Source organism: Struthio camelus, chromosome 3 (genome assembly GCF_040807025.1).
Source record: "Struthio camelus isolate bStrCam1 chromosome 3, bStrCam1.hap1, whole genome shotgun sequence".
Taxonomy (NCBI): Eukaryota; Metazoa; Chordata; class Aves; order Struthioniformes; family Struthionidae; genus Struthio; species Struthio camelus.
The window spans coordinates 50,622,108-50,640,989 of NC_090944.1; the positions used below are offsets into that span (position 1 = coordinate 50,622,108).

The following is an 18,882-nucleotide window of genomic DNA, read 5'->3' on the forward strand; positions in this document are numbered from 1 at the left end:
CATGCACATTCTCTCAGCATCATAAACCTCCTGTATATCTGCCAAGCACAACCAGGAAGGGAGAGAGTAAAGGAAGAAGATATTCTGCATTTATGTTTTTTACGTTAATTCAGTAAGCGAAATAGATCAAACATTCATTTATTGTGTGTTCCAGGGCACTTCTCCTAGACACTATATATAGCTTGTCAGATATCAGCGTCTCCCTCACCTACATATTCATACTAATCCATATAAAACTGTGAGTCATTACACAAAGTTCCATGCAGAAGAGTACGCCATTCATCCTTCGGGGAGGAGGAGGAGGAGGAGAGGGGAAATTAAGAGCTGTTTCCAATTTAATTGGCAGACTTTACATTTTTGTTCTGCTTCCACTGGAAAGTGTGGTGCTAATTTTTCTGCCACAGTTTGCACCCGCTCTGAGATCTAGATCTGTTTCATTTATGTTTATGTATTAGAACGTCTTAAAAAAAGAACTGCATTTGCGCCATGTGCCTCTGATCAGAACGCGAGTTCTGTGTGCTGAACTAAAATACACGCGTTGCTTTGGGGATTTAAATGGTCAACAGCTTTCTACAACGGAGAGGTCCCTTTTTCACCAAACGGATAGTAAAGCGGCAGGGTTTAAATGCCAGACTGCAATTCTCACATCAGCTAACTCAAGCCTCAGTGTCCTGTGTTGACAGCATGATACCCTTTGAACTCTTTTTGGAAAAAGGAGAGAAGGAACATGGATTCACTTACGATCCCTTGCCGCATACCACTGCCTTCATACAATAAGGCACACGTATGCCCCACTCTGTGTTTTTACTGTATGTTCTACAGAAAAGCACGATTTCCTGTATGCAAGCAGCTCTTTTTCACAGGGTAGAGTTCATTTTGAAGTGAGGCTGTGCAGAAAGCAGCAACTCAAACAGGTATGCGTTTTAATTCCAACATCACTTCAGCATCGAAATGAGCTGCGGGTTTTAATTATACGCTCTCTTTTCCGAAGTGACAGAGGACCTGGCTTTGATCATCTTTCCTCTTTTTCATTCTTTGTGTAATTTCTGCATTTTTTTTTCAGCTACTTCTTGGCTTTGCACCACATTCTCTCTCATTTTCTAATCCAACCATCCCAATCTGGCAGCTGTACACGACATTTATAGCTATTTCAACTACAACCCTCTCATCTTGTCCTTTCTGCAAACAGTTTCTAAACCAGGGTGGCCAATTTTTGCTTCCTGAGCAATCCAAGGGCCAGTACAGCAGCGAGCATCACCGAAGACAGATGAAGGCTAAACCAGTGCAGGGACTATCCACCCTGCCATGGGCATGGGGAAGGGGGAAGCTGCAGGGTGCGCAGGAGCGCCGCTGCCTGCCCCAAGGCAGGCGGAGCAGCAAATCCTCCCGGGAAGGACCGGCACCATCTACCTGAACTCTCTCCAGAGCTCCCCTGGGACATCCCCCAGCATGGATGCCTGAGGCCCCCAGATGCCCTCACCTACAGGAGGAGTTTGGCAAGCAGATTGCAGGGTTGCAAAAAAATGGCCACCTCAAGCCTAAATTGCATAAGCACAAGAAAGACCAAGAGCTAGAGGGTTTTTCTGCAGGAGATGAACTTGAGCTAGAGTGCTACAAGACTTCCAGCAACACCTCCCAAATTAAATCAACTTAATTCAGTATTACTTTGCCAATTACTAGCATAACTAGCTACACTTTTGTGGGGCCCTAGACTTCATTGCAGTTACTCCATTTCTTTCAAAGTACCTAACACGCTTTAACGGCTCCACGATTGTCACGTACCCATGTCTTCAAAAAAATATCAAATTTCCTCATACTACCTAGAACTACTATCGCGTCCTCCTGTTTAAATCACAATTAATAGCAAGATTCAAGATGGCATAAATATTGGAAATAATGTTCTACCTCTCTGCTTGATTATTTAATAACTACATTCAGCAGCTTAACTTGCAGGAGCTCCCCTGAAGCAGAACGCTTGGCACTTCCATCAACTGATGCCAGATATTCAAGGTATCCTCAAGGGGAAAATACCCATTTCTTTAATAAGAGGAGCAGTAGGTAAATTCTATTCCCTTCAGTGGTACACTGGCAGAGCAAGAAACGAACTGAAAAAAAAAAAACCCATAACCACTAGGAACTAAAGCTGCACAATCTGCTGAGGAAGAAGGGTGTTATGACAATCAGATGTACGTATAACTATACATCCGCTCCCTTCCCTTCCCACCTCCTCCCCAAGCCAGAATGTGCAATGACAATTTTTTCTCCATCATTAGCATGATGGCAGCGTAGCTCGCTAGGCTACAACATTTCATCAAAAATATAAGGGAACGTGAACACATATGTCATACCCTCAACAAATATCTGAGCCATTAAACAGCATGCGAAGAGTTAAGGGAAGATTACAGGCCCTCAAGTAAAGATTTAAACATTACAAGGAAACAAATCTGTACTTGCAAATGTTAGCACTAAGCTTCTTGGGGTACAGCTGCAGAGAGAGAGACATTTCATCTAAATAAGGATTGTCTCCTCACAAATTCTAAATATTTAAGCTCTCGTTTTAAGCACGCGTAAGGTTCACCAATATTTCATATAAGACATTTAAACCGTAAAGGCTATTAACCTATTTAATCTCAAAAAGCTATCTTTGAAGGAAAAAAAATACTTTTTTTTCTTTTTTTAAATTAAGCTTCTTGGCTTCTAAAAGTTATGGAAACTTTCAAAGGTAGAAAAGGCCACGGCAAAAAGAAAAAAAAAAAAAGAAAAAAAAGCAACACCAGATAATTTTAAACACTCACATACCTAAAAAGGGCATATTAAACCACAACCTTAGTCATAAACCTCCACCAGCAAATCGGTAACTGCAAAGAAGAACCACCGCAAGCAAAACCTGCCATCGGGTGCATACAGCTGGAGGCAAGCGGGTTACAGTACATTACAATATACGCCAAAGGAAGTGGGTGTCATACCTTCTCCTCCTCTTCCCCCAGCCGCATCTGACCACCTGTAACAGCCTCGGAGGAAGCAGCCGCGCTCCCACATACTTTCCAGCTACACGGCGCCCGCCGCAAACTACGCACGCAGCTATCGGCACCGGTGTAAAAATACACGCACGGAGGATCGGCATCAAATCTTTTTTTTTTTTCGCAATGAACAGCTTACTTTGCAGGCAGTTTAAAAAAAAAAAAAACAAAAAAAAACCAAAAAACCCCACAAAAATACAGCTGAAGGGGCACGAGAGACACCTCCATCCCATTCTCTCCCCTGCCCTTTCCCTTTCCTCCCCCCCGCGCAACCTACCCACACCTACACGGCACTGGAAAAAGACCGTAAGCAGGGCATCACCACGAGCGCGTCCTGGGTATCGGGAGCTGCGGTTTTAAGATTAAACGCATGGCAACGAAATTCTGCCCTTTTGACCAGAATTTTCCATTAGCGATCGAGCAAGGGTTAGGGAAAGGGGGGGGGGGGGAAAAAAAAGGCAAGAAATGGCTAAATTTCCTCTCGTGCAGCAGCACGGTTGAGGTGACTTCTCCGCAAGAAACCAAAACTGGGGCAAAAGGGCGAGCCTGTAAGGCTGCTGCGGCGCGGCGGGGACAGCACCGCGAGCAGCAAGACGGGCGCCAGGCTCTCCTCACGGGCGCTGCCAGGGCACCCTGCCTCCGCGGGCTTTCAATACTTTCACTCTCTGCATCTTTTCACCAGATGGCAACCCTCAAAACATACACACAACCTCCCCACCACCACCACCACCCCCCCCCCCAAAAAAAAAAAAAAACAGCAGCTATAGAAGATGAGGTTTTACCACCCGTGCATACGTACACCCCAAATAAAGGAGGAGAAGCCCAGGTAAGGAAAAGGCGAAGATCTTTTCCCTTACGTTGTGCCACGATGATGGATTTTTTTTTTTTTCTGAGGGTCCTTTGGAAACTATTTGACCAATTTGCGTATGCTGCAACAACGATTTTCCTTCCTTGAGTCGTTTCAGACTCGTCAATATGTCGGGGGAGGGGCCCACGGGTGGGGAAAACGAGGCAAAAATAGAAAACAAACATTGAAAAGCTATTTGTAAACTGTTTCACTTGGATGATCACTTCAGCTGGTGGTTTCTCTAACCGAAGAAGAGCTGCACCTGCAGAGCAAATCACCGAGGGAGACACCTGCTCTATAAATATGCAGGAGAATCCTTGCCCGGCTACGCGTGCTCCGACGCGCTGCCTCGCAAAAATCGAGGATGAACGCGAGGACGCTTTTCATCTCCAGGAGGCAGACACCGATGTGCTCATCATCACGGCACCATTTTAAAAGAAACTTTAGAGTGAAACAAACGGAAGGCACGACAAAAAAAAAAAAAAAAAGTTTATCCTCAAAGAAAATGCACCGAATATGGTTTCGGCTTTACAACAGTCAACGCTCCACCGCTGTCCATAGCGGGGTATTCATGCAGTTTCAACAAATATAACATCTTGGGCAACGGGTCATTTTCAGTGCAATCCAAAGTCTCTTCCCAGCTAAAGAAACTGGTTGTGCCAGGCGTTAAACCACGTAAAGCGAGGGCTATAAATCACGCAACCTCCAGTGCCACGTAGCGGTGATCCGAAACCTGACGTTCCAAACCTGGCAATTCTGTAATCCCCAAAACGGTCCTCGCTCCCCTGAAACACAAGAGCCTGTTTCCTCCTGTGTCAGCTCACTATGAAAGGTCTGTCCCCTGGCGTTAACCACTGAAGGTCCAAAGGAAAAGACTGGAAACGACGGCGTGCCTCACAATCTTATTTTACTTTGATTCATAATCTAAAGAAACTGCACAAATTCTCATCTTTGGACAGACTAACAGCTTCAAAAAAAATTGAACAAGCTGAATTGACCGCTGCTTCTATCACACAAAGTGCAAACAATCAAACCAATAGCTGCCACAAAGACATCAGCCCTTACTCTTCTCTCTTCCCCTCAAATTAGCAAGCAGACAAATCTCTTAGCCATACTCTGAAGGTTTAAATCAGAACACCAAAACAGATGTTGCTGTGGGCCACCGGCAGGGTATCAGGGGTGGGAGAGCAGAGGGAGCGGATTTGGCAGCGGATGGCTTCTCGCACAGACCACCTGCCCATCTGGCGACCCCCTCCTCAATGCAGCAGGGCCATACACAGAGTCATCTGCACTGGCAGCAGAACAGGGTTAGAGAAGACAGTAGATCTGCCCTAATTGCTTCAAAGCCCCCTAGGAAGTTGTGAATTTTGGTTTTGGGGAACAAAGGAGCATTTTCTTAATATTCTAATCACATAGAGAGAGCTTCTTGAGCTATTCCAGTACAACCTCTGGGTCCCTTCCATATGCGATCCTATGCAGCTTAATTTCTTTGTTTGCAATACGGCAGGGGAACAGCACGCATACAGGTGGGCTCCTGTATGCCTTTCAAACAAAACGTCAAAGCTCCGCTCATACTTCCGTGCATTGAGAAGAAGACATATTCAAGAAGTTTTCAAATCCCACCCCAGCACCAGTCCTGAGAGTAAAGTTTAACCATTGAAACAAAGACCGAACCAGAACCAAGTAATTTTTGAAATGTGATAGCTGCAATCAGTCTGAAGAGGCAGGTGCCTTAACTACAACCACCGAGGTCAGAAAACGTGCAAGTAATCAGGACGGGCAAATCTCAAAGGCTGTGGTTCAAATGAGCATCCCCAACCTTGCTGTTTGTCCAAACTGTTCAAATTGCACTGGTGTGCAAAGTCAGACTGAAAAGAAAACCTTTAGAAGCTGCAGTTCTTCACCCTGCAAGTGGATACAGGTATCTGGATGTTTTGGGTATTTACAAGGGCAGGAATTTGATTCTAGAAGTAAGGAAATGGCTCCTTTCCTACCTTTTCTTCAAGACTAAATACATTTTTCTCGTGACAGATTTCTGCTTTGACACTGTTCTTCTGAGACAGAAGGAGGTAAGGAGATCACCACAGACAGCCCTAACAGAAGGCTTTTCCTTTTCATCCACCACTTTCTGCTTCGTCTGCTTACAGAACTGCAACATTGAACTGGGGACGTCAGAAAAGGATCTACGATACAGACTAAGTACAAACAGAACGATAACTTCATTGCAAGAAATGGAGTGAGGGTGTAGAGGGGCAAAGAGGCGCTTGCGAAAGGAATAAAGAAAGCATCTGGCCAAGTGCACCATTTTTTGTGTTGATGTTTACCCCCGCCCCACCATACACACAGTCCCGTAGTATTAACATCTCTCCTTAACTTTGAATTCCTTTATTGCTGAGCGCTGTAGTCCGAGTTTTCATATTATTTTAGAACAGTTCATAAAGTCTTTGGTCCCGTAAAGTTCTCCTGTGACATTACTGACCCTGTTACTCTTCACAGTACTCTAGTTTCCACGAAAAAGAAAAAGTAGTTAAAAAAAAAAAAAATCTACAAGTGATTCAAACAAGTACTATGTTCATCTTCAGAAATGACTGGCATCACCTTGAGAACAAAGTATCTCCCGATTTCTATATGAAAGCTTTACAGGTTCAAGTTCTACACAGATAACACTTCCACAGCACAATCATTTTTTTCCTACCAAGGAGAAAGATGAAAAGCAACAGAAATATTTGCAGGAGCCAGCTAATATCAATTCCAGTTTTCCTTGCAGGCCAAAGCTACTTTCACCAAATGAGTCTCGACAGCATCACGATTTGGTAAGGCAGGGAACAATATAAATTAATAAAGTGGTGGCAATCAATGGGGGAGGGAAAAAGGAGGCTTTACCTATCTGTTGGAAGTAGGAGTTGAGAAGAAAAACAAGAAACATTACGCTGATTAAGAAATACAAGCAATACACAGGTTGGTGTGCAACAGAACTTGCGTATTACATTTGCAGCCTTGAGTTTTGATTTAATAACCAGGGCTAGACAAAACAATCAGACTGTAACTATACTGCATCACGTGCCAAATCTTACTTGCTTTGATCTTACAGAATGGTAAAAAAATTTTAAAGAGAAAGTTTGGAGACTACTTTAATGATGCTTACAGCTTTTTAAACTCAGGATTTGGTGGTTAGTGCATTAAGCATTACTCACTTTATGAACAAAGTGGAAAGTTAATACAAATTGGCAGATGACTAACTGTCCAAGAAACAGATTACGGAATGAATCACTGACTCTACTTTTAGTCTAAAATAAGACAAACGAAGAAGAACAAGAAGGGTAAAAGACAAACACAAAATTTCCTTGCAGAATGTTTATATGTGCACTGCCTGTGAACTTCCAGCTATGACAAACTGCACAACATTTTTATCCTTTACCATGAGTTTTACATTCAGGTTAGCTCACTGACATATCACACTACTACTTCCATGATGTTAATTCATTTGGTTCTCTGTTAAAACAATTTTGCACCAGGTTTTCCCCTCAGTACGTACTGTAAAATAGTTACAGGAATAAATAAAGGGTTAGAAACGAAATCAAATCACAGAGGAGTCACAAGCATTTAGCAGGCTATAGGTTCTACATACAGAAATACCTCACTTCAGGCACATTAGATACCTAACGTCGAACCAAAGCAGAATTTAGGTTTCCCTGTTTGAGAGCACGACTTCATCTGACGTCTGCACATACTTAAATTTTGCTAGTGAAGTTCTGGGCACAAGCATTGCCTAATATGGATGGACAGCATTCAGCTTTGCACAAACCCCATCACTTTTGTTCAAGGCCATAAGGGAGGGGGGGGCAGCAGCTGCCCCAGCTATCACAGCTACCCAGGGTTTAACGCATCAAATTATCAGAAAATTAGCCAGGGCTAAAAAGATGGGGAGGAGGGGATGGCTCTGGATCCTATGCGCTCTCTCCACCCTTCCCATGTCCTCAGGTGTAACCCCAGGTTTAAAATCTGAATTTCTGGAAGTTCTTCGCAGCTGTGGCATGGGCGACATGACAAGGTCAGGTTAGGCGGAAGAGGCAAGGGGTGCCCCGAATCAGGTGGGAACAGCAACAGCTATTTGCACCAGATAGTATTTTTGCACTGTGTTTGGTGGGGGAGAGAGGGAGGCTTGCTTGACTGAGTTTTGTTTTTGTCTAACCTTTCTTGCAACTGTCCGTTGCAAGTTAAACAGCCCTAGTCTGAACCCCGACCCCTCCCGCCCCGGCAGCGAGCCCTTGCAGCCAGTCCGCAGACTGGACCTGCCATTGTTCGCCTGGCACAGGCGTGCCTCATCTTCCCTTTGCGCGGCATGGCGAGTTCCTGCAGCGCAGCAACGGTCGCTTCAGGAGCTAAGTATCCCTCGGGACAGCTCGAGGACTGTTTAGCAAAATTTCAGTTCACTTGGACACGGTTCCACTCCCTCCCTTACACAGGCCCTTGCCAGACCCTGCAGGAAACTCAACTAGCTAACCCTACGTGCAAAATGAATCATCTTCTGCAATTTAACTCCCACAGCTGGCTTACTGTGGGACAAGGCCAGCGGGATGCCAGTATGATTGCAAAGAAAGGAGAGGAGGGGAATCGCAGTCTCAAGTTCAGGTAGCGACCAACAGTGCCTGTAGCCCTTCCTGGGACCAGCCTGCAGTGGTTTGGGACGTGAGTCTCGTTTCCAAGCTAGCCAAGTTCAGAACGTGGATGAGATTTAGAGATTTAGAGATTTACTCATTTATCATGCTCCTACCATCATGACACTTCCGACAGCAAGATTTCCTAGAAACAGGCTGGAATAAGACCACTGAACCTACACCCTTTTGAACTCTGCATAAAAACAGACACTACATTTTGCAGTCCTTACTGAGTATTATTCGGTGGACTTCAGTTAGGACTCTCCTTAAATAAATTTTTCAAGTCAATGCTAATATAAGTTAGCCTTTTCTTCTCTACCAATCTAAAAATAATAAAATCTCTCCCATTGTTGCCATGTAACAAACAACTGGATTTTCACACACATCAACGTTATATTTCCACAGGCTTCTGCAACTCTATTTTTAGTGTGCTTTTCCTAGTAAGGAGCTATGAGATAAAGATTCTCCATCAGTCTGGTTAAACAAGACACTAGCAAACATGCCCAAGACATTTCAGAAAAATCCACACTAAACATTTAGTGGTAAAGATTGCCCACGGATATTGAGGGAGCTGGGATAGCTCTAGATTTGCTGAGGATCTGCCCCAGAATGGATATGTATTTTTTTAAATAGAATAATAAGAAACACACACCCATTGCAGCCTTATAAGGAATAACTAACTAGTAAAAGTATTGCAACACCAGGCAAAGTAAACATTTCATAAATGTTGAAATTTTCGCCAACATGGAAGAAAGGATTAGCTCTGACTCATTTATGATCTTTAAATCTTACAACAGAGAAAACTCGAAAGCAGCCAGCAACACTTATCAATTAATGGAGCATATCAGAATACACTGACTGGATTAGTATTACAAATAAAATACCTTGCATAAAAGAATTAAAATTTGACATACTATAACAGCATGGAGGGCATGCTCTGGTTATCTGAAAACACAGGAACCCTGTATTCTACACGTTACCAAAGCTCAAACAAAACGCAGTACGCGCTAAGGGTTGCTTTGCTGCCCTGTTACAGAACACACAGCATAATCTTTAGGAAGAACTTCAGCCTCAGAGGTAAACAGCTATAAGGGTGCCAGCAGCTTTGAACGCTATTACTCAAAAAATAAGAATTTAATAGATCATTTTCCAGTTTGCCTTTTTTTCAGTATCACTTTCAGTAGTGGAAAATGTCTGTTTTCTCCTAGGTAATAACTCACGCATCCTGCCGGTTGTCATTTATTCTCCAATTCATATTTTCTATTTACTTTCCTGTCGGGATCATATGACCCTAGCCCAAATAGCAATGTAGGTCGCGCAGCAATATTACTAACCTCTCTTTATCTGAGAGGAATAGAAGCGGAGAACAAGGGCTCAGCAAGACGACGTAGTGTGCCAATTCTTCCCCCCACTCGACATAAATAGATTATATTTTCCAGATGCACATCTTCGACACTGAGGCTAAATGTCGACAACACTCACTGCACTGAGGAAACGGGAGAGGGGAAGATTTTAGCACCGCACCAATAGTACAATTACGGGTTTTTTTGGAGGGTTTGAGATCTTTCACTGTTGCACAGTAAATCATTAACGCTTCCATAAGTTTAAAAAAAAAAAAAAAGGCTTAAAGTAATATTTTCCAACCTTTCACTAAGAGTAGGGGCCAAAACCACACGTTGTAAAGGTCTTCCACAGTTTTATTATTAGAAGTAGAAACCCTACTGATGAGTCACTTGTATTGGCAGAAACCAAGAACACCCATTTTCTTCATGTGTTACAAAGCTCACAGTGTGGTTTTCTATTCATTACTGGTCAAAGTAGTTGACTAAAAACAAAACGAGAGACAAGAACTCACCTTTTTGTTATTAAAGCCTGTTTTATACCAGCTGATTTTGTTCATCTCACTTTTAGAGATCGCTTACTTTTCGCCCTCTTCCAAAAAAAAGGAGGAAAAGCCCCATAAGAGGAGTAAGAATGTAAGCGCTGCAACGGTAAATCCCAAACTGCAGGAGGATAACGCACTCCCTTTCTGCAAAGGCTTTCGCGATAGATTAAGACAGACAAAAAAAATGAAGGAAGAAAAAAACCACAACAAGAAGATCAGTTAAAAATCACCAGTCATCATTTTAAGAACCTTATGAGTAATCAGAAGAGAGTCTGTAAATAAAGAAACAGTTGCACAAGAGCGCAAGTTTTCATCTTCATGCAAACGATCAAAATCCTTTCATGCTAACGGCCACAGCTACTGCTGCACAGAGGATTAAAAAAAAGCAGATTCTTAAGACCTAGCAAAATTCTGAAAAATTAAAGATAGCTGCATCAGGTTTTTGAGTTTGAACCAGATTTCTGTGCTGGCTTTGCAGAAGAATTCTGCCGTAAAAAGGGGTGACGGGTAGGGGACTGCACGGCTTGTAATTGTCTAGGGAAATTCCTGCTCGTACGCTGAACCTGCCGTATGAAAAGCGGGACCAGCGTTCCGGGGGATTTTTTTGGTAAATAAAACAGCCCATTCACAAAAAGCAAACAAAACAAAGCAAAACAGAGAGGTTTACTCCTGCCGAACATTCGCAGTAACCAGCCGCACTTCAAACACAACCGCCGCGGAGGTGCGGCGAATTTCTCCTTCGTGCTACGCGCAGCAGAACACCCGCCTGCCAAAATGACAGTGCATTTGGATATTACTGGGGAAGAAAACCACAGCAAAGCAGTGACCGGAGAACTGAAAATAACCTTTGAACAACATATCAGCACAGACGCTCTTTCTGCCTGCGCCTCCTATTGTGGATCGTTCACAGCGAGGGTAGCTCCAAGCTGCACCAGACACGTGAGTCAGCAAGAGCGGCTGGTAGGAAACTGCTGACATGTTAAATTGCTCTCGCATACACTGAACACACCTACCCACTAAATAAAAAACAGGCTGTATGCAAATCGTGATACAGGAACACCTCCACACTTACAGTTCCTGTTTTCCTAGTTTAAGCTTAAATTATAAAGCAATCACTAATAAAGAAAGGGGGGAAAAAAAACCTCAGTGGATGTCAGCTGTAATAAGCAGCTATGATTACGTCTCAAGGGTCACTTTGTTTTAGCTGCTTTTATTCGAATAGATGAAACTGCTTTTCCTCTTCTGAAAAAGCAAACCTGCTGCTCTACAGCCCAGAACCGCGCAGTGACAGGCAAACAATAAACAGTTCCTGTTTCTCTGAGCAGGGAGACTCCTTTTGAACCCGTGCACCAAACCCCGTCCTAGCTTGGGTGGGTGCTTGCAAAGCTCAGGACCAGAAACAAGCTTCCAGCTTCCATGTCAACTCCCGCCAGCTGTAAATTGGAAATTCCCATGTTTTTCTGTTCGTAACAGCTCTTCACACGTCTCTCCTGTTGACACAACAGCAGCGAAAGCTATTATTCAAACTTCATGCAAAGTGTAGGTTTTAGAAATAAACCTCAGAGGACCTGAGACTTTTAGGTCACGTCCAACACCAAGAATGACAAGAGCGCGGTGTACCTCGGGTCCCGGTGACTCCTGCCCCTGGGGCACCACCACCTCCTCCTCCTCCTCCCCCCTTCCTCCTTTGAGGCACTTCATCCAAAACGTCACGGCTTGCTCTGAGAGCGGATTTACACCAGCAGGTGTAAATAGGAAAGGGAGAGGAAGGGAATAGGCAAAGGAGACCAGGAAAGGGCTACGGGGTTATAGATGGAGGGGCTGCACCCCTCACCCCCAGGAGAGCTGCAGTTCAGCCCTGGCCATATTATGCCCTTTTGCAGGCAAGCTGCTTTAGATGAAGTTAGGATGAGTCTACTGATGTGCTGAGTCCCCAGGACAGTACAGCTGGCGCGCCTCACATTGCTTCAGTGGCTCTTCTTGCCAAAAAAAAGAAAACAAAACAAAAAAAAAAACACCCAAACCCAATAGTCAGCAGAGGAGTCTTCTAAGCCAGATTTTTGAAGGATCAAGGCTCTGCCACACACAAACTTTTAGCATAAACGGTTTTCCAGCACCTATTCCCTTGTTCCTTTTTATTTACCTGTTCCGAACACGCGGTTGCCCTTTAATCAGTGCTAGTAGCTCTACTCACTCAGGAGCTTCAAGTTCATCACTGACCACAAAGAAATTTGGATGCATTCCACTGCTTGCCTCCTTTAAAATTATAATTCCTAGTCCAACAGTGGCACAGTAAGTAGCACTCTTTTCAATACACTACAAAGATGTTTCTGCCTAACTAAAAAGCGAAATGAACACATTGCAACTCAGCTGGCTATATTCATGCATTTTACATCTTCTTGATGCAAGCTTCAAATGAATGCTTAATATTCAGGCAGCTGCCAAGGTTAGTGTCCTTTGGCTGAATTTAAAGAAACGATGACCATTTTTGTAAAAAGCTGAGCCAGCGTTCTGAGCGCTATTCTGGAAAACCTTGGGGAGTTACTGGGGGTAGGAATCTATTGTCCATTCAGCTACTACAACAGAATCATTTAGGCACCTCTTCAAATATCAGCAGAGAACTACAATAACTGAATGACTCTCTTTCACATTCTCCTAAAGCGTTTGTAGTCAGGAGAAGCACTGAAAGCAGCAGGAATAACTCAGACTTACAGAAAGCTGACATTTAACAGTTTAAATCCAAATTTTCTTCAACACGCTAACAGAACACCTGGTAAATTTCCCCTAATACACTTCACTCCAGAAACCACTAACACGCAACAATCACACCCAAAATTAATAGGGATGGAAACCCAGATCGAGAGACGAAGGATGGAAGCGTGCATGCCTTCAAATGCAAGGCAGATTTGCCGAGCACTACAGGTATGTTCGTGCAACTGGTAAACCGAGAAACGATTCAGTGAGCATTCCTTTGAGTAAAAGGCACATACATTTTCATTTGAATATATAAACTGCGTTCATACTACTTGAATTAAAATCACAAGAGGCTGCTCACATATCACACAATAAATGCTATTCAATTTTCACCCATAGTTCATTATACAGTTTTTATAAAGACGGTTTATATAAAAATAAAATTACCACTCTAATTATTATCTCACAAATACTAATAATGATATACATCTCATTTTTCAGCTTAGTGCTAAAAGCGTTTGTTAGCTGCACCCCGAGAGGTCTCTCTAGCTACACATACGTAAAGTCCTGCCCAAAAAGAATGCCACAGACACACAATGACAGAACACCTCTTTTTATTCTTCTTGCCATTTTTCAAAAAGATGCGACTGTAGAAATTTTTTCATGGCTGGAGATACTTTCAGAGAAAACGTTCAGGAAAATAATTAATTAGCAATCATACTGCAGCCCTGTTAGGAAAAACAGCCATTGCACTTGAGAACAGAACAATCAAGCAAAGAAAGTTAAAATAAGAATGGGTGAGCAACTTCTGCCACGTACTCCACACTATGCATCCCCTATGGGGAGCTTCAGTTTCAGCTCTTTTTGTTGTTAATTACGCACACACAGAAAGAGATGCACAAGACTGCTATACAGTGTGGTGATTTTATTACAGTCAGTAATTTCAACGAATCTCTGAGGTCTTCTACAGCGTCAAACTTTTACCAGAATTTCCACATACGCAGAGTATTGGCAGTGTCATGGCAACGTCTTATTTATCGGGATCTGGACCGTTACTCTTGCTAACGGCTCGTGTGATATCTCTAACTTTCCTTCATGCCCAGCTCGGTAGAGACCTGCCAACGTTCACTCCCTGCACAGCGACTGACGGAAAGCAAAGAACGGGGGAGAGGAGGGCGACCCACCTCCATCATGAACGCGTCCTGGAAGCCTGCGTGGCGGTAATGCCAGGAGATGCGTCCCCAGGCAAGGAAAGGACTAAGAACATCGGCCCTAGCACCACGTTTCCAAGTGTGAGATACGCAGGCATAAACAAGCGCTGACGATCAACCAGTTGGGATCCGTCTTCTACAGCGTGTACATCAGCCGTCTGCCTGCTGCGTGCACCTTCGCCATCCAGTCCTCGCAAATGTGAAAGTTCTCACAAAACGTAGTTGCTGATGCGCAAGTCAGAGCAGCCTTGCCCAGCACTGCCCGGTAACGCAACCTCTGCTTTTGTGGAGCACTTCTGCAAAGGATCTCTAAACACGCCAACCACCACCCTATCTGCAGCATCACTAGGGACAATTCTGCCCGTCTGACAGCTCAATGTATAAACGTACCTCTGTTCAAATGGCTTGTCCAGTATTACAGAGCAGACTAACAGGAAAACTAGAGGCAGAGACCTGTGATCCTGATTTGCAACCCTCTACTTTCCCATGGAAGACATGGCTTCCTTCCATTTCTTGCAGAGCACCTTCACAACAGCCTGTGACGCTGGACAGTCAAACGTGAAAAATGATGCTGGAAGCACAGGTTCGATACACTGCAGAGAAGTACGGCACTGATCCATTTTGCTGCACAGGCGCCCAGATCCTAGCGACGGGGCCCAGGCAGGTGGATACAAAAGGCAATGCAGATTTGCAAAAGAACAAGCTCATCTCTGAAGTGGGATTTAATTTCTATCTGCCATACGCAAAGCCTCCTACAACAGCGGTTTAAAACTACATCAGCCCGATAGGCAACTGCTTAACACGCTATCTTAATCATTTTATTCTATCCATCTCATCAAAAGCAATTATCTCAAGTTTCAGTATTTACATACCTGAAGAAGTCAATTTACCCAAGCACCACCACCCTCTTCGAAGTGCAGAGCATGCCACCATCTACAGAGACAAATCCCAGCCTCAAGAAGAAATCACCTGGTTTTAGTGCAAGCCTCGGAATACCAAATTAAAACATGCACAAGTTCAGTGACAGCTCCCAAGTCTTAGAAAAGGGGTTTTCATCACGAAAACACTGACACGTCTTCAACTGGAGCAAACAGCAACACTCTAATTCTGCAATCTTTCCAACATCCTAAAGAGTAATTCTAATAAGACGTCCTTTCTGCCTCACATTTATCGTTATCCTAAAGAATGAAAAACGCAGTTTACTCCAGAGCTGCCAGGGCTTCGGGAATAAGGGCACAATGATCTCACAACAACTGAAGCGTTTGAAGCAAGACACCCGCCGCACTATAAAAATAGCCTGCTCCACAAAAGGAGAGGCATGATTTCACACTTCGCGTCTTTCATGACAGCCAGCGTCTTCGCAGCTAACCGCCTTTGCCTACACGCGACGTTTTAATGATCCAAGAAACTGTTATCAGAGTTAACATCTCTCTCCAAACCTATTAAAAAAAAAAAAAGCAGGGGGAAAGGGGGGAGGGGGGCAACGAACCCCAAAACACCCAGGCACAGAGCAGTGCGATGCCCGCTTGCCCCGCAGCCCAGCGCGCTGCCTGCAGGTGGGCTGGAGGCGGCGGCGGGGCTGCTCCACTCGGCTCCGCGCTGCGCTGCGCGGGCGGCGAGCGACCCCAAGGCCGAGCGGGTCGGTGGCTGCGCGCCCGCTCCGCGCTGCTGTCGCCGCCGCCGCCGCCGCCGCCTCCCGCGCCCGCTCGGAGCGCGCGGCGCGGCTCTGCGCGGACGCGGCCCCACGCGCGCACAGACGCGCGCACACACGCACACACAAACGCGCGCGCGCACCAGGCGCGCTCCCCGTTACGCAACGCGCGCGTTTCCCGCTCGCAGCAACCCGCCGCGGCTCCTGCACCGCAGCCTCCTCTGGCCGCCCAGCCCCGCGCAACAGCTGCTCAGCGCAGCAGGGACAAAAGCGCGCCGGGGTCCCCCCCTCCGCCCCCCCCCCAGCCCAGCGGGGCGCGCCGAGCCGCGGAACGGGCGCACTCACCTCGCCGCCGCGCAACTTTCGCGGGTCGCCTCTCGCTGCAGCCGGGCGGGGGGCGGAGCGCGGCGGTGGCGGGGAAGCGGGGGGGGAGGAAAGGTTGTTGTGGCTTTTTTTTTTGGGAGGGGGGGAAGGAGGGGGGTTGCTCTTGCTGCTGCTGCTGCTGTTGTTGTTGTTTCGGAAATTCTTATTAATATTTCTGTGCGCTCAGAAATCTACACCCTCCCTCCCCCCCCCCCCCAAAAAAAAAGGGGAGGAAAAAAAAAAACCCAACCACCCAAAGGCAGGCGCTCATCACATGGCGATTGCTTTGAACCAGCTGCTTCCAGAGCCAAAGTCTTGCGGAGGAAAATAAAGGGGGAAGGGAGGGCGCCGACGGGGGGCCGGACGAGGAGAGAAAGCCGCAGCGGAGGAAGGGGCGGCGGGGGGGGCGGGAGCCGCGCAGCAGGCGCTGCCGGAGCGGCACCCGGGGCCGGCGGCGGCCGCGCACGGCGGTGGCAGCTCGGTGCCCCCTGGCCGCCCGACGGCGGCGTCGGAGGAGGAGGAGGAGGAGGAAGAAGAAGAGGAGGAGGAGGAGGAGGAGGCGGCGGTGCTGCCGCTGCCGCTGCTGCCCCCGCTCTGCGGGCTGCCCGCGCCCCGCCGCCGCCGCCGCCGCCTCGCGCGCGCCCCGGCGCAACGCCGCCTCCTCCCCTCAATCGCTACATTGTTGACATTCGCAGGCTGACATCATCCTTCCCCGCCCCGCCGCCCCGCTCCGCTCCATTCACAACAACGCTACGCCAACGGCGCGGCGCGGCGCCTGCTCCCCTCGGCGGCCGCGGCCCCTACGCACGGAAAGCGGCGTACGGCCGCTCCGCGAATAGCGGCGCCGCTTTGACATTCCACCCGCCCCGCCGCCGGCGGCAGGCGCATGCGCGGTGTGGGCCCGCTCCTTCCCTCCCTCCCTTTCCCAGCGCGTTCGGCGGGAGCGTGTGTGTGTGTGTGTGTGTATATGTGTACGTGCGCGCGTGCCGCCACTCGCTCCGGCCCCCGTGCCTCGGCTGACGCCGGCGGGCCGCGGGGGACTCTGGGAGTCGTAGTTCGCTGCGAGGGGCCGTTGGGGGCGGCGCGCCCGGCCCCGCCGACCGCCATGGCGGCGGGGGCGGCCCGAGGCGGGCGGGGGTTGGTGGTCGCCTCCGCCCGTGGCCATGTGGGGTGTTGTGCGCATGAAACGCCTCCCGCCGGGCGGGCGGGACCCGGGGGGAGGTCGGGACCCGGGGGAAAGGCGTCGCGGGGGGCCCGACGGCGGGGAGCCGGGCCTCGGGCCTGTGGCAGGGAGCGGGGAGAGCTCGGGCCGCGGTGCCGGCGCTGCGGCCGGCAGGATTTGACAGACGGGGCAAAAAATACCCCCTCGGTCATCCTCTGCTGTGACACTGGAGTCTCCGTGCTGATCCTGATGATATTTTACGTGCTCCGCCCCCGGAGAAACCTCATCCTACTTACATTGCCAACCGCGAGCGTCCAACAATCATGAGTCAGCCCTGCCAAACATCCCAAGAAGAGATAAGTGCTCCCGAGATTAAAAACAAAAACAAGCCCTCTGTCACACTTCCCAGCACGGGATCGTTATTTGTTCTGTGCCTTGCCTCAGAGGGTGTAAGGTGCGTGGTTTCAAGCCCCAAGGGCTGGCGCCGTAGCTCATCTTCGGAAGCGAAAAGCTGGTGGTTCCTACAGATTATCCTGATTCCAGCAGCCAGGGCTTTTGAGAAAGACCCCAAATGTCATGAGACATGACATGCAGTCGTGAGAGTTGGTAAACCATGAATCAACTGAATTGTATAAGCCTGGGTTATTCAACCAGGCTAGGACAGAAAAACAGAAAGATGAAAGAGTGCTGATAAAATGGAAAGTTAGAAAATAAATGATTCACAATGGGGGCTATGAGTGAGATTATCTCTGGAGACATCTCTAATTAAAGGGCGTTGGATAACTAGAGGGCTGCATTTTCTTGGGTCAGTGGTCTTGAAAAAGAAACTGCCGTGGCAGTAAATGTCAATAAAGAATGATGGTGACCTACTGCTAACAAAAGCATGTTTAGTAATTAATGTTTATGTTTGTTGTTTTTTTCTGTGGTTATGTCAGTTTTTATTGCATATTTTCATTCTCTTCCCCCCCCCTTTCGCTACAGACAGATGATGCACAGTGTTTTTCAGATTTTCTTCCAATGAGGAGCAATTTCAATTAAGTTGTTTCACTGCTGTCTTCTGAATTACAGCTGTTGCATTGGGCTACCTGCCTTTCCAAAGTCTAGTTAACTACAGAAAGCTATTCAAATACTGTGTATCAACACAGAATCAACTTTTCATATCTAATGTCAGATATATTGTCACTTTTCAAAGGCTTAGTTCTCCCCTGGCTTGCATTTTGCATGGTTGTACGCTCGTGTAAAGTGAAAAGCGTTCTCATTTAGTATCATTTTACACCTACTTTTCGTAGCTACATGTGGCTGCATAATAGCACTCCACTGGAGAATCTGACTCATAAACTTAAGTTTCCCTTTCCAGGTAGTGATTATATAAAGCCTTGCTCACAAGTGCC

The 18,882-nt window shown here is 46.7% G+C and overlaps 1 protein-coding gene and 1 long non-coding RNA gene across 16 annotated transcripts in view; one reads left to right on the plus strand and one right to left on the minus strand.

The window, feature by feature from the left end:
* BACH2 (BTB domain and CNC homolog 2) overlaps window positions 1-16,914 on the minus strand; it is a 202,408-nt gene extending 185,494 nt beyond the window's left edge. For 13 of the 15 annotated variants that reach the window (XM_068937799.1, XM_068937797.1, XM_068937796.1 and 10 more), the window contains exon 1: window positions 16,312-16,746. The gene's annotated coding sequence lies outside the window, so the exon portion shown is untranslated. Of the gene's footprint in view, window positions 1-16,311 lie in introns of all 15 variants that reach the window. The other 2 variants (XM_068937786.1, XM_068937801.1) reach the window with 2 other exon arrangements.
* LOC138066634 (uncharacterized) lies at window positions 5,723-6,077 on the plus strand. Its single transcript, XR_011139917.1, has 3 exons — window positions 5,723-5,788; window positions 5,899-5,936; window positions 6,015-6,077. It is a non-coding gene; the product is annotated as an uncharacterized lncRNA (long non-coding RNA).
* Window positions 16,915-18,882: the final 1,968 nt, after the last annotated feature.